This window comes from Narcine bancroftii, chromosome 7 (genome assembly GCF_036971445.1).
Source record: "Narcine bancroftii isolate sNarBan1 chromosome 7, sNarBan1.hap1, whole genome shotgun sequence".
Taxonomy (NCBI): domain Eukaryota; kingdom Metazoa; phylum Chordata; class Chondrichthyes; order Torpediniformes; family Narcinidae; genus Narcine; species Narcine bancroftii.
Genome location: NC_091475.1, coordinates 6,221,611 through 6,234,332, shown reverse-complemented (window position 1 = coordinate 6,234,332; position 12,722 = coordinate 6,221,611). Strand labels below are relative to the sequence as shown.

At 51.4% G+C, this 12,722-nt stretch overlaps 1 protein-coding gene across 6 annotated transcripts in view; it reads left to right on the top strand.

The window, feature by feature from the left end:
• jagn1a (jagunal homolog 1a) overlaps positions 1-12,722 on the top strand; it is a 109,621-nt gene that overhangs the window by 15,997 nt on the left and 80,902 nt on the right. Inside the window, exon 1 of one of the 6 annotated variants that reach the window (XM_069888663.1) lies at positions 5,147-5,248. The exons of the other annotated variants lie outside the window; for them this stretch is intronic. The gene's annotated coding sequence lies outside the window, so the exon portion shown is untranslated. Of the gene's footprint in view, positions 1-5,146; positions 5,249-12,722 lie in introns of those variants that run through there. 6 annotated transcript variants of the gene reach the window in all.

The following is a 12,722-nucleotide window of genomic DNA, read 5'->3' as shown; positions in this document are numbered from 1 at the left end:
TTAATTGAGCAACATATGAGCACGTGGGTGGAAGCTGTGTGTCTAAATTTAAATGCAAGTTTACTTAAAAACATTTAAATTTGTCATCCACCACATTGAGAGTAATAAGTGACCATAATAAAAACGGAAAACTGTGAATATTTTTGTTAATGCATTGAAGCAAATTGGAAAAGTCCAAATTTGCTGAAATGAATAAATTATATTACTTCAATTTTTTATAAAAAAACAATATACAGAAAATGTGGAAAAGTAATATACGTTGTTCTTAAATATAACAATGAAGTACTTTAAAAATAATTCAACATTTCCATAGATTGACAGTTACATTGAGTAAGGGAATAAAAAGTTAATGCATAAAATAAAAACCGTCTAACTCCACCAAAAAAAAATTAAAAAACCCTCCAAACACAAAAACAACTGGTCAATCCATTCTGAAAGTAATGTCAACGCAAGTTGAAGAGAGACTTCCTGAGTAAACACAACGCACTTGGAGAGGAAAAAAAAGTTCAATTTATTAGTTTGAGTCCTACAAAAATATTGAATAAATGGTCACTGGGGTTTTTTTGAAGTTAAAGGTGGTATTAAATGTCTGACTTCTAATATTTTCTGAGTCTAAGTGTTACATCATGGAGGAAAGCCATTGAAGAAAAGTTGGCAGATTGCAATCTTTCAGTAATAAAGGTCTCCTTGCCATCAATGTTGAAAAGGCGACTATCCTTTGGGCTGAAGCAGGCGCAAAGCCTGATCCTAAAACTGTGATAACTGAGCAAGTTTGGCTGTAACTCGAGGTCCAACACTTTAGTTAGTTTCAAAAACACCTTGCCAAAAATTATCTAACTTTGTACAGAACCAAAACATGAGTCAAAGTGGCCCCTTTGGATTTGCACCTATCACAAATAGGACTTGTATTAGGAAAATTACGGGCCAATCTGTCTTTAGACAGATTAGCCCAATGGACTCCCTTGAAATGAATCAAAGAGTGATGGGCACAAATTGAAGTATTGACAAGTTGAAAAATTCTTTCCCATAAATCATCAGAAAGTAGATAAATTATGATATTAGTCTGAAATAAGTCAATACCCAGTTCCTGCAACTTTTTAAGAGCTTTGATTTCCTTGCAGCAAATCTTTGTGAAAAATAGAATATAATTCACCTGATGGACTGATCATGCTCGTTAAATTTTAGTCAGCTGTTCTAAAGAAGAATGTGGGCCTTACACTTAGGTTAACCTCTCTTTTTAGATATAGTTTTGTCTAAATCAGCCACCCTGATGCATTTCTTTATAATTACATATATCTGAAAATGATGAGTCAGAATTCAGGTAGGAGATTGGAAAAACTGGTTGTTTTGGAACTAAGAAGAGCAAGAGGAGACTTAAATGAAGTACATACATTTAATGAGGGAGGAACATCAAGTAAGAAAGGACTATTTTCCTTGGCAGAGGAATCAAAAACCAGGGGTAATATATTTTTAGGAGTTGTTAGAAACATTAAGTGAGGCGTGATAATTATTTTCCACTTGGTGAGATGATCATTTAAAATTCTTTGTCTGAAAAGGGAGTAGAGGCATAAAGGTACGTTACATTTAACAAATGCTTGTTAATGCACTTGAAAAGATGCAACCTGCTGGAGTATAGACATGTGGTGAAAGATGAAATTTGTTTTTGTGTTTTTTCAACCAGTCAAAAAGCCTCTTTCCACCCAATATTTCAAAATTCTGTAAGCTTGTCTACTCATTGCTTCAATCTCAGTTTTATTTTCAACCATTATTTTCCCTACATATTTTGGTGTCCAAAAGACTATGATAATACATCACAGCTCAATAGCCTCTGAAATAGACAATTCCAAAGAGTTCTCATTATCTCAGCCCTTAATGCAGCAGTCTCAAACTTTTTCTTTCCACTCACCTGCCATTTTAAGCATTTTCTATGCCATGGGTGCTCTGTGATGAGTAAGGGATTGCTTAAGTCATAAATTAGATCAGCCATGAACTTATAGAATGGCGGAGCAGGCTCGATAGGCCATTTTTGGCCTACTCCTAGTCCTACTTCCTATGTTAAGGTGGGATGTGAGTGAGAAGGGAAGGTTGAGAATCACTGCTCTAGACCCAGCTGTTACTGAAATATTTTTCTTGAGGAAAAACTGTCATTGACTCATTTCCTTTGGTTAGGAAACTGCACACGATGAATCAATGAGGTACGATTAAAACAGTGGTCTACAAACCTTTTTCTTTCCACTCACTTACCACCTTAAGCAACCCCTTACTCATCCCAGAGCACCGATGGCATAGAAAATACTTAAAATGGTATGTGAGCGGGCAAGGTTGAGAACCGCTGCTGAGTTAGAGCATTAAGTTTATTTATAAAATGAACTTGAGTCAATCAGGAAAGGAAAAAACTATATCCTTCTTGTGAGTTTTTGCATTATTACCTATTTCCTTTGGAGTCATGAAACCGTGCACATGGCGAGTCCATGAGGGATGGTTAAAACGGTGGTTTTCAACCTTCCCACCTGACTAATCACAGAGCACCAATGGCCTCGGGAGTCCTTCAGGTGGGGGATGTGAGTTTGGGGAGGGGCAGTTTGAAAACAACTGTGGTGAACTAACACTTCTCTTGCCCCAGTTGTTGGAGGGGGGGGCTGGTCTGATGTTTGCCCCCACCCTCTGAAGCCAGCCTTGCCCCCCACCTTCTGGAGCCAGCCTTGCCCCCCACCTTCTGAAGCCAGCCTTGCCCCCCACCCTCTGAAGCCAGCCTTGCCCCCCACCCTCTGAAGCCAGCCTTGCCCCCCACCCTCTGAAGCCAGCCTTGCCCCCCACCCTCTGAAGCCAGCCTTGCCCCCCACCCTCTGAAGCCAGCCTTGCCCCCCACCCTCTGAAGCCAGCCTTGCCCCCACCCTCTGAAGCCAGCCTTGCCCCCACCCTCTGAAGCCAGCCTTGCCCCCACCCTCTGAAGCCAGCCTTGCCCCCACCCTCTGAAGCCAGCCTTGCCCCCACCCTCTGAAGCCAGCCTTGCCCCCACCCTCTGAAGCCAGCCTTGCCCCCACCCTCTGAAGCCAGCCTTGCCCCCACCCTCTGAAGCCAGCCTTGCCCCCACCCTCTGAAGCCAGCCTTGCCCCCACCCTCTGAAGCCAGCCTTGCCCCCACCCTCTGAAGCCAGCCTTGCCCCCACCCTCTGAAGCCAGCCTTGCCCCCACCCTCTGAAGCCAGCCTTGCCCCCACCCTCTGAAGCCAGCCTTGCCCCCACCCTCTGAAGCCAGCCTTGCCCCCCCTCTGAAGCCAGCCTTGCCCCCCCTCTGAAGCCAGCCTTGCCCCCCCTCTGAAGCCAGCCTTGCCCCCCCTCTGAAGCCAGCCTTGCCCCCCCCCTCTGAAGCCAGCCTTGCCCCCCCCCTCTGAAGCCAGCCTTGCCCCCCCCCTCTGAAGCCAGCCTTGCCCTCCCCCTCTGAAGCCAGCCTTGCCCTCCCCCTCTGAAGCCAGCCTTGCCCTCCCCCTCTGAAGCCAGCCTTGCCCTCCCCCTCTGAAGCCAGCCTTGCCCTCCCCCTCTGAAGCCAGCCTTGCCCTCCCCCTCTGAAGCCAGCCTTGCCCTCCCCCTCTGAAGCCAGCCTTGCCCTCCCCCTCTGAAGCCAGCCTTGCCCTCCCCCTCTGAAGCCAGCCTTGCCCTCCCCCTCTGAAGCCAGCCTTGCCCTCCCCCTCTGAAGCCAGCCTTGCCCTCCCCCTCTGAAGCCAGCCTTGCCCTCCCCCTCTGAAGCCAGCCTTGCCCCCCCCCTGAAGCCAGCCTTTCCCCCCCCTGAAGCCAGCCTTGCCCCCCCTGAAGCCAGCCTTGCCCCCCCTGAAGCCAGCCTTGCCCCCCCCTGAAGCCAGCCTTGCCCCCCCCTGAAGCCAGCCTTGCCCCCCCCTGAAGCCAGCCTTGCCCCCCCCTGAAGCCAGCCTTGCCCCCCCCTGAAGCCAGCCTTGCCCCCCCCTGAAGCCAGCCTTGCCCCCCCCTGAAGCCAGCCTTGCCCCCCCCTGAAGCCAGCCTTGCCCCCCCCTGAAGCCAGCCTTGCCCCCCCCCTGAAGCCAGCCTTGCCCTCCCCCTCTGAAGCCAGCCTTGCCCTCCCCTCTGAAGCCAGCCTTGCCCCCCACCCTCTGAAGCCAGCCTTGCCCCCCACCCTCTGAAGCCAGCCTTGCCCCCCACCCTCTGAAGCCAGCCTTGCCCCCCCCTCTGAAGCCAGCCTTGCCCCCCCCTCTGAAGCCAGCCTTGCCCCCCCCTCTGAAGCCAGCCTTGCCCCCCCCTCTGAAGCCAGCCTTGCCCCCCCCTCTGAAGCCAGCCTTGCCCCCCCCTCTGAAGCCAGCCTTGCCCCCCCCTCTGAAGCCAGCCTTGCCCCCCCCTCTGAAGCCAGCCTTGCCCCCCCCTCTGAAGCCAGCCTTGCCCCCCCCTCTGAAGCCAGCCTTGCCCCCCCCTCTGAAGCCAGCCTTGCCCCCCCCTCTGAAGCCAGCCTTGCCCCCCCCTCTGAAGCCAGCCTTGCCCCCCCCTCTGAAGCCAGCCTTGCCCCCCCCTCTGAAGCCAGCCTTGCCCCCCCCCTGAAGCCAGCCTTGCCCCCCCCTCTGAAGCCAGCCTTGCCCCCCCCTCTGAAGCCAGCCTTGCCCCCCCCTCTGAAGCCAGCCTTGCCCCCCCCTCTGAAGCCAGCCTTGCCCCCCCCTCTGAAGCCAGCCTTGCCCCCCCCTCTGAAGCCAGCCTTGCCCCCCCCTCTGAAGCCAGCCTTGCCCCCCCCTCTGAAGCCAGCCTTGCCCCCCCCTCTGAAGCCAGCCTTGCCCCCCCCTCTGAAGCCAGCCTTGCCCCCCCCTCTGAAGCCAGCCTTGCCCCCCCCTCTGAAGCCAGCCTTGCCCCCCCCTCTGAAGCCAGCCTTGCCCCCCCCTCTGAAGCCAGCCTTGCCCCCCCCTCTGAAGCCAGCCTTGCCCCCCCCTCTGAAGCCAGCCTTGCCCCCCCCTCTGAAGCCAGCCTTGCCCCCCCCTCTGAAGCCAGCCTTGCCCCCCCCCCCCTCTGCACCGTGACTCATCCTTCCGGCTGCCTGGCAGCTTCGGGCGGGGGCGGAGTCGGGGCCGGGGGGCGGGGCGAGGAGGGCGCGCAGGCGCACTGGCGGCCGCTCTGCCACGTCCAGATGAGGTCCGAGCGCCGGGATCTCCCATCGCGCTGAGAGAAGTCGGCGTGGGGCGGGGGGGAGGGGAGGGGAAGCCGGGCAGGGGTCGAGCTCGCTTCCATCCCTATCTGCAGGTCTGTATGTCTGTTTTATTTCCCCCTCCCCCCCCTTTTCCGAGGCGGGCGTTGAAATCAGAAAGGTGCCGGGCCTGGCGTGGGCCGGCATCTTTCCTCAGGCCCCGGGCATGGTCGGGGTGGGGGTGGGGGGTCGGGGTCGGGGTGGGGGTGGGGTGGAGTGGGGGGGGGTTTCCCCCTTCTTTCCCATCCGTCATTGTACCTTCTTTTCTAGCTTTTTGTTTTGCTCCTAGATTGGGGGGGAGGGGGGGATATCGAGCTGCGCCAGTTGCGCATGCGCGTTGGCATGATCCAGGGCTGGGGGGGAGGGGCTTCAATGTTGGGAAGAGGAGCTGAATCAGAACACTTGATTTGTTTTGTGGTGCCGACAGAGCTCGAGTTAAATATGTGTGTGAAGCAGCATTTTAAAGATGAGAAACTTAAAAATGACAATTCCATGATTTGATCAGATGATTCCCCCCCCCCCCCCAACTACTTAAAACTCTGGATGAAACTATTTTGTTTTCTTGTATAAAAATAGTTTTAGAGCCAACTCGTCTTGATGTTGCAATCCGTGGAGAGACGTTCATACTGGCAAATGACCTGGGTTGAACCGGGCAATTTCAGCGGGCGCTTTCAAGCTGCCTGGTAGAATGGGTTGCCCGGTTTGCGCCCCGCTCGAGAGGCAGCTTGAAAGGATCCGACGGGGTTCAGCGGGCCTCCAAAATCAACCGGGTCCCTGCCCTACCTTGGAGGTGGTCAGGGAACCCAGATAAACTTAACCTAGGTCGCGTCCTTGAAAACAAAAAATGACCGACCTAGTTACTCCTGTGATGTCAGCCCTCGCACACTGGTGTCACAGGGAGATCCCCGCTGAAGTGTCTGCTGTGGTCAGGGGGGGTTGGGGGGGGGGTTGCTGCCCCATGGGGTGGAGGCCACAATTAGTTAGAAGGTCGCCGTGTGGGGGGGGGGGGGGAATGCCGCAGTCGGTGGGGGCAGAGGGGTCTTCATCCGCAGGGGGAGCAGATTGATGGTGAGGGGGCAACTGACAGCTGGTGGGGGGGAGACTGACCACCGATAGTTTGCATGATGCATCACCTACCTCATCATCGAGGGGCGGAATCACCCTTAAATCACCTTGTTGGTGATTTACTGCATTGATTTCCCTCTTTCCCCCCCCCCCCCAGCTTGAAAGGTGCTGGAAGCACCCTTAGCCCACTAATTGCACCTGGGTCCTGGAGGGCTAACCAGGTGTTGCAGTATTAAAAACCCTAGTGTGAATGCTCCCAACTGGGCTGGGGTGGGTAAAATCACCAAGCTCTGATACTTGATAGGGGATTGTATCAGAGTCCTGCCGAGTTGATTCAGCTGCAGTGTGGATGGCCAGCCTACTCAACCCCGGGGATCATTAATGTGTGCGTCAGTTTGGTAGTTGTAACATCAGTGCAGTTATATTTCTTAGGGTGGCTGGTGGGGCTGTCAGAACATGCCTGTGCTTTAAATCATCTTTAGATTACTTATAATACCTAATATATTGTAAATGCTATGTAAATAGTTGTTATACTCCATTGTTTAGGGAATATTGACAAGCTGATCTGTGGGTTTGTCCTAAGTTTGAACAGTCTGAAGCCCACTGCAATATATTTTCCCACAGTCTTTGGTAAATTGAGCGCGTATGTCTTATACACGCACAATGGGGAAAAAACACAATTTAACGTGCTTTATTCCCGCTACAATTTCACTGCCCTGCAAATGTGTAATACACCACTGGAGGTTGGGGCCCCCCCCCCCCCCTTTAGATCCACAATATACACATGAATCAGGGAATTCATGGTCCAGTGTGAATGGCTCACCAGGTTGTTTACTCGCCTATTTAGTGGATTGCCAGTGTGAAAGGGGCTCATGTTTTTGGCTATGTTATTATTGAAATGAAAGGTGCAATAAAACATGGGCTCGTAACCTTCTGGACATGGATTCCTGCTATGTATTCAGAGCATTCAGGTGTGGAGACGATTAGTGGAGTTTTGAGAAATGTCTTGTAGTTTGTTTATTTTAGCAAAACGTAGCTCCCAAATAAAATCAATTAATGTACAAAATTCTAATAGGGATTGCCCTATTAGATCAAGTGGTAGGTTGGATGTAGGTAAAATGCATCTCCTGGCTGAGGTGTTTAGAACTCAAGGTCACAGATTAAAAATCAAGGTCTGCACATTTAGGATTGAACTGAGTACAAATCTGTTAACTTATCTAGTGATAAATCCTTAAAATTCTCCAACCCAATAGGCTGTGGACACTCAGTTATTGAGATTGATAGATATATGGTATAGGTGAATGAAGGAATAACAGGTTAGGGCAGGAAAACGATATTGAGATGGTGCGGCGGCGCAGTCTCTTGTGGCGAACTGGCCTTGTGTGTAAAGCCACATGGCGGGGCAGCCGTGGGAAGATGGCGCTGTCAGGGTTTTCTCACCTGCCCAGCGCGCGCCTGGGACAGCGATTATGATGTCAAAATGCACCAGGTGACTGAGCTCATGCTGCCCTTAAAGGGGCGCGCGCTGAATGTGAATAAAAACAGTCGTTAACGACTTTCAATGTGGTGGCTGAGTCTTTCTTGGCCGTGTCCAGCACTACGTTGGTGACCCTGTTGAGCCCAGATGCCTCTCTGGTCTCAAGAACATGGATCTGGCAGAGATCAACGCCGTTGCTATCAAGCTGCCCCCTTCTTGACCCATCGCCACATACGTGGTTCGGGCAGGCGGAGGTGCAGTTTCAACTGGGGAACATTTCATCAGATGCCGAGATGTTCTACCACATTGTGAGCGTGCTGGACGAAGAAGCGGCAGCCAGGGTGGATGATCAAAGACACAACCCACCGGCTGAGGGTAAATATCCTGCCCTCAAGAACCTGCTCCTTGGCACTTACGGGCTCTCCCCTCAGCAGCGTGCCTCCAAGCTCCACCTCGATGGGCCTGGGAAACACACACCATCGGCCCTAATGGACGAGATGCTGGCGCTGGCAGAGGATCACAAACCTTATTTCCTCTTCCGTCAGATCTTCCTCGAGCAGATGCCTGGGGAAATCAAATTACTCCTAGGAGATGAGGACTTCACGGATCCACACCGAGTCGCAGCCCAAGCAGACACCCTCTGGCGCACCAAGAGGGAGAATGAAGCAGCCTTCAGTCAGGTTGCGCGACCAAGAGCCAGCTGGCCGCAACACTCCCCCAAGCACAAGCCGGAGGAGCACAATTCCACCTGGTGCTTTTACCATCAGCACTGGGGAGCGCAAGCTCGTAAGTGCCGACAACCGTGTGACTACCAGGGGAAACAACCCGGCCAGCCACAGTTGATGGCTGCAACGGCTGGCCACGTGGACAGCTTCTTTCAAGCTACCGACAAGTCCACTGGCTGACGTTTCCTGGTGGACATGAGCAGAGCTGAGCATCTTGCTCCCCACCACCCTCGAGACATGCACCCGATCTCGTGGTCCCACCCTGCGGGCAGCCAATGGTTCCGCCATCAAGACCTTTGGTATCCGCAGGGCGCAGTTCCAGATCGGGAAAGAGAAATTCCGCTAGAAGTTAGTGTTAGCCTCAGTGGGTACTGCGTTGTTAGGGGCCGACTTCCTGAGGGCACACGCACTGTTGGTCGACATGAAGGGCAAGAGGCTGGTCAACACACGCACCTGCCATTCGGTGCACCTGGATGCCACGAATGCCTCCAGGCCCGAGATCGCTGCCATCGCCACTTCCAGGGATGAGTATTCGAACATACTCCATGAGTTTCCCACCAAACTTCAACCACGATTCAGCGCCACCTTACCCCAGCACGGGGTATACCACCATATCTCCATGCAGGGCCCCCCGCTGCATGCCAAGCCCAGACGACTTCCGCCCGAGAAGCTGCAGCTGGCAAAGGAGTTTTCCCAGCTGCAAGAGTTGGGGATCGTCTGTTGCTCGGACAGTGCCTGGGCATCCCCTCTCCAAATCCTCCGGGGGCTGGAGACCTTGCAGCGATTACCGGCGTTTGAACAATGCGACCACACTGGAGAGGTACCCGGTTCCACACATTCAAGACTTCTCGGCCAATCTCCACGGTGCGCGTCTTCTCCAAGGTCGATCTGGTGTGGGGGTATCATCAGATCACGGTCCACCTCGAGTACATCGGCAAGACGACGATCATCATCCCCTTTGGCCTCTTTGAATTCCTGCGTATGCCTTTCAGCCTCAAGAACGCGACCCAGATTTTTCGGCGCCTCATGGACACAGTGGGAAGGGACTTGGACTTTGTGTTTATCTACCTGGATGATATCCTTATCGCCAGCCGCAACCGCGAAGAGCACAAGGCCCACCTCCATATTCTGTTTGCCTAACTGGCGGAGTTCGGCCTCACGGTCAACGTGGCCAAGTGCCATTTCGGCAAGCAGACGCTGCAGTTCCTGGGGCACACCATCTCAGCAGCAGAGGCTGCCCCGGCGCCAGAGAAGGTTGCGGCCGTCCAGCGGTTCCCAAGAAAACCACTCTCAAGGGCCTGCAGGAGTTCGTGGGGATGGTGAATTTTTATCGTTGGTTCATCCCCAGCGCCGCCAGCACTATGCAACCGCTGTTCGCATTGATCGCCGCTAAGGAGAAAGTCCTGACCTGGTCAGAGGAAGCAGAGACCGCTTTTGCCGCACAAAGGAGGACCTCGCCAATGCAACTCTATTGGTGCAACCATTCCCGGGGACACACACTGCTCTCTGGGTGAACGCCTCAGCCACAGCGATAGGGGGCATACTTGACAGTGGCGCCTGCTGGCCGCCTTTAGCAAACAGCTGCGACTGCCAGAGCTCAAGTACAACGCTCTCGACTGGGAGCTCCTGGCACTGTACCTGGCCATCTGGCACTTTCGATACTTTCTGGAGTGCAGGCCCTTCACAGTGTTCACGGACCACAAGCCCCTCACACAGGCATTCACGATGGCCAAAGATCCGTGGTCGGCTCGCCAGCAACGCCACCTCTCCTACGTGTCACCACCAACGTCTGGCAAAGGGCAGGCAAAGACAATCTTGTGGTGAATGCGCTCTCTCATCCGGCAATCAACGCTCTCACCCCCCAGCCTTGACTATACACAGTTGTCATACGTCCAGAAGCTGGCCTTGAGCTCCAGGATATTCAGTTGCCCAACAGCCTGGACATGCTGCTCTGTGATAGCCCCACGGCTCACCGCACCCGGTAGTCCCACCGCAGTGGAGGTCGAGGGTTTTCAGCTTAGTCCACGACCTAGCCCACCCCTCAATGAAGACTTCGGTGTGAATGGTGGCAGAGCAGTTTGTGTGGCAAAGGCTCAAAAAGGAGGTAGCCGAGATGGCGAGGAACTGCACCAGGTGCCAGGCCTCCAAGGTCCACCGACATACACAGGCCCCAATTCACAAATTCAACCTGGCGGTGCGGAGCTTTCAGCACATCCACGTTGACGTCGTAGGCCCCCTGCTGGTGTCCAGAGAAGCGCGCTACTATCTCACAATAGTTGATTGGACCATAAGATGGCCGGAGGCCGTTCCCATTAAAGAGGCTTCCACAGAGACGTGCGCCAGGAACCTAGTCAGTCATTGGATCGCTAGGTTCGGAGTCCCGGCGCACATCACCAGTGACGGGGCTCCCAGTTCACCTCCACGCTCTGGACTCAGCTGGCAAACCTCCTGGGGGTTAAATTCCACCATACCACAGCGTACCACCCACAAGCAAATGGTTTGGTGGAAAGGTTTCATTGTCATGAAATCCTCCCTTATGGCTTGCCTCACCGGCTCAGGCTGGGCAGACGAAGTGCCCTGGGTCCTCCTCGGCATCAGAACAGCACCCGAGGGGGACTGACAGGCGTCTTCTGCAGAACTGGTCTACGGCACGCCGCTCTTGCTGCCCGGTGAGTTCTTTGGCCCGGAGCCCAACGTCACGTCCGAACCTTTTGGCAGATCTCCGTAAGAAACTATCCTCACTAGCCCCCCTGTCTCCCTTGCATCACGTCGTCCGGCCGACACGTCGTTCCAAAGAGCTGGACTCTGCGGAATCTATTGAAAACAATGAATATGAACAAAAAAGTGCTCTCACTAGAAAGAGGGTCCAGGCTACTTCAAGGTAGTCATTTCTGGAAGAAAGTTGGCAAGGAATTCAACACTATTCCAAAAGAAAAATATTTCAGATACTGAATTAAAGAGAAATGCCAGAAATATTTTGTAGGTCAGGTGAATTTCTGTGCAAAGAGAATTAATATTAATGCTTCAAGTTTCATTGACCTTTCAGAAATGAGTGTAATTCCAAGAAATGCTTTTGGTGGGTAACACAATCCCTTTGAGACAATTTAGTGGTTAGGAATTCCTCTTGAAGACAGCAATAATGCAAATTTATTAATACTAACCCTTTTTGGACATTGTCAATTGGTAACAAATTGTACAAAATGCACTCCATTTTAGTGCCATGGAGTTTTAAATTTTTAGATACTGTTCAATGAAGAGATTTCTTTCATGGTGTTTGGTGGAGAAGATGAGATTTGTGAAACAAAATTCTTATGAGTGAATTCTTAGCATAAATTTTTTATTTTTTGTCAGAATATAATCTATAATTTGTTAAAAATAATGCTTACTGCTTTGATTTAAGTTCGGGGGCTCCGGTTTCCTCCAGCTGTTTGAAACTTAACGGGGACTGCAGGTTAATTAGGTGTAAATTGGGCAGCATGAGCTGAAATGGCCTGTTCCCGTGCTATATCTCTAAATTAAAATCTTTTAAATCAAGGATGATTGTATTTTTACATTTTAACTTATCAAGCTATTTTAGCAAAGTTAATTGGAGACTAATATTTTTAATTTTAAAAATTTAAGTGTGCAGTTCATATCTATTTTCTCCATGCATATTACAACCATTTTAGGCCTCGAGATCTTAGTGAATAAGCAATTGTATAATTGTATTATGTTAAAGAAAAGGTTGTTCATTATATTAATTGCAGAGTAGTTTTAATTTCTTTTTGACTCATGTATGAGTATGTTGAGTGACTTTGTTAATTTCTCCCAAAAACTTCAATGTGCTCATTCTCCTCACCTCTGATCCCCCAATGATCACTGGATTGTACACCCCTAGTTTTCCTTCCTGAAGTCAATAATCAGATCCTTGGTTTTCGTGATAATGGATAATGAAGGTGAACTCTTTCAGGAGGTAGAAGGGTCATCTCTTCAGTGTTAAAATTTCCAGATAAGGGGAGCATCTATGGGTTTAAATCACCACTTCAGAACCAACATTTATTGTCACGAATATGTTTCACGATATTCAGTTTTGTAGCAGTATTACAGGGGCAAAAATGGGTATAAATTACATTTAAAAAATTAGTGCAAAATAATGGAAAATGTGTCTGTTCATTGAACATTCAGAAATCTGATGGTGGAGGGGAAGAAGCTGTTTTGTACTGTTGGGTGTTTGTCTTCAGCCTGCTGTACCTTCCTTATAGTGGCAGTAGAAAAGGGAAGGCC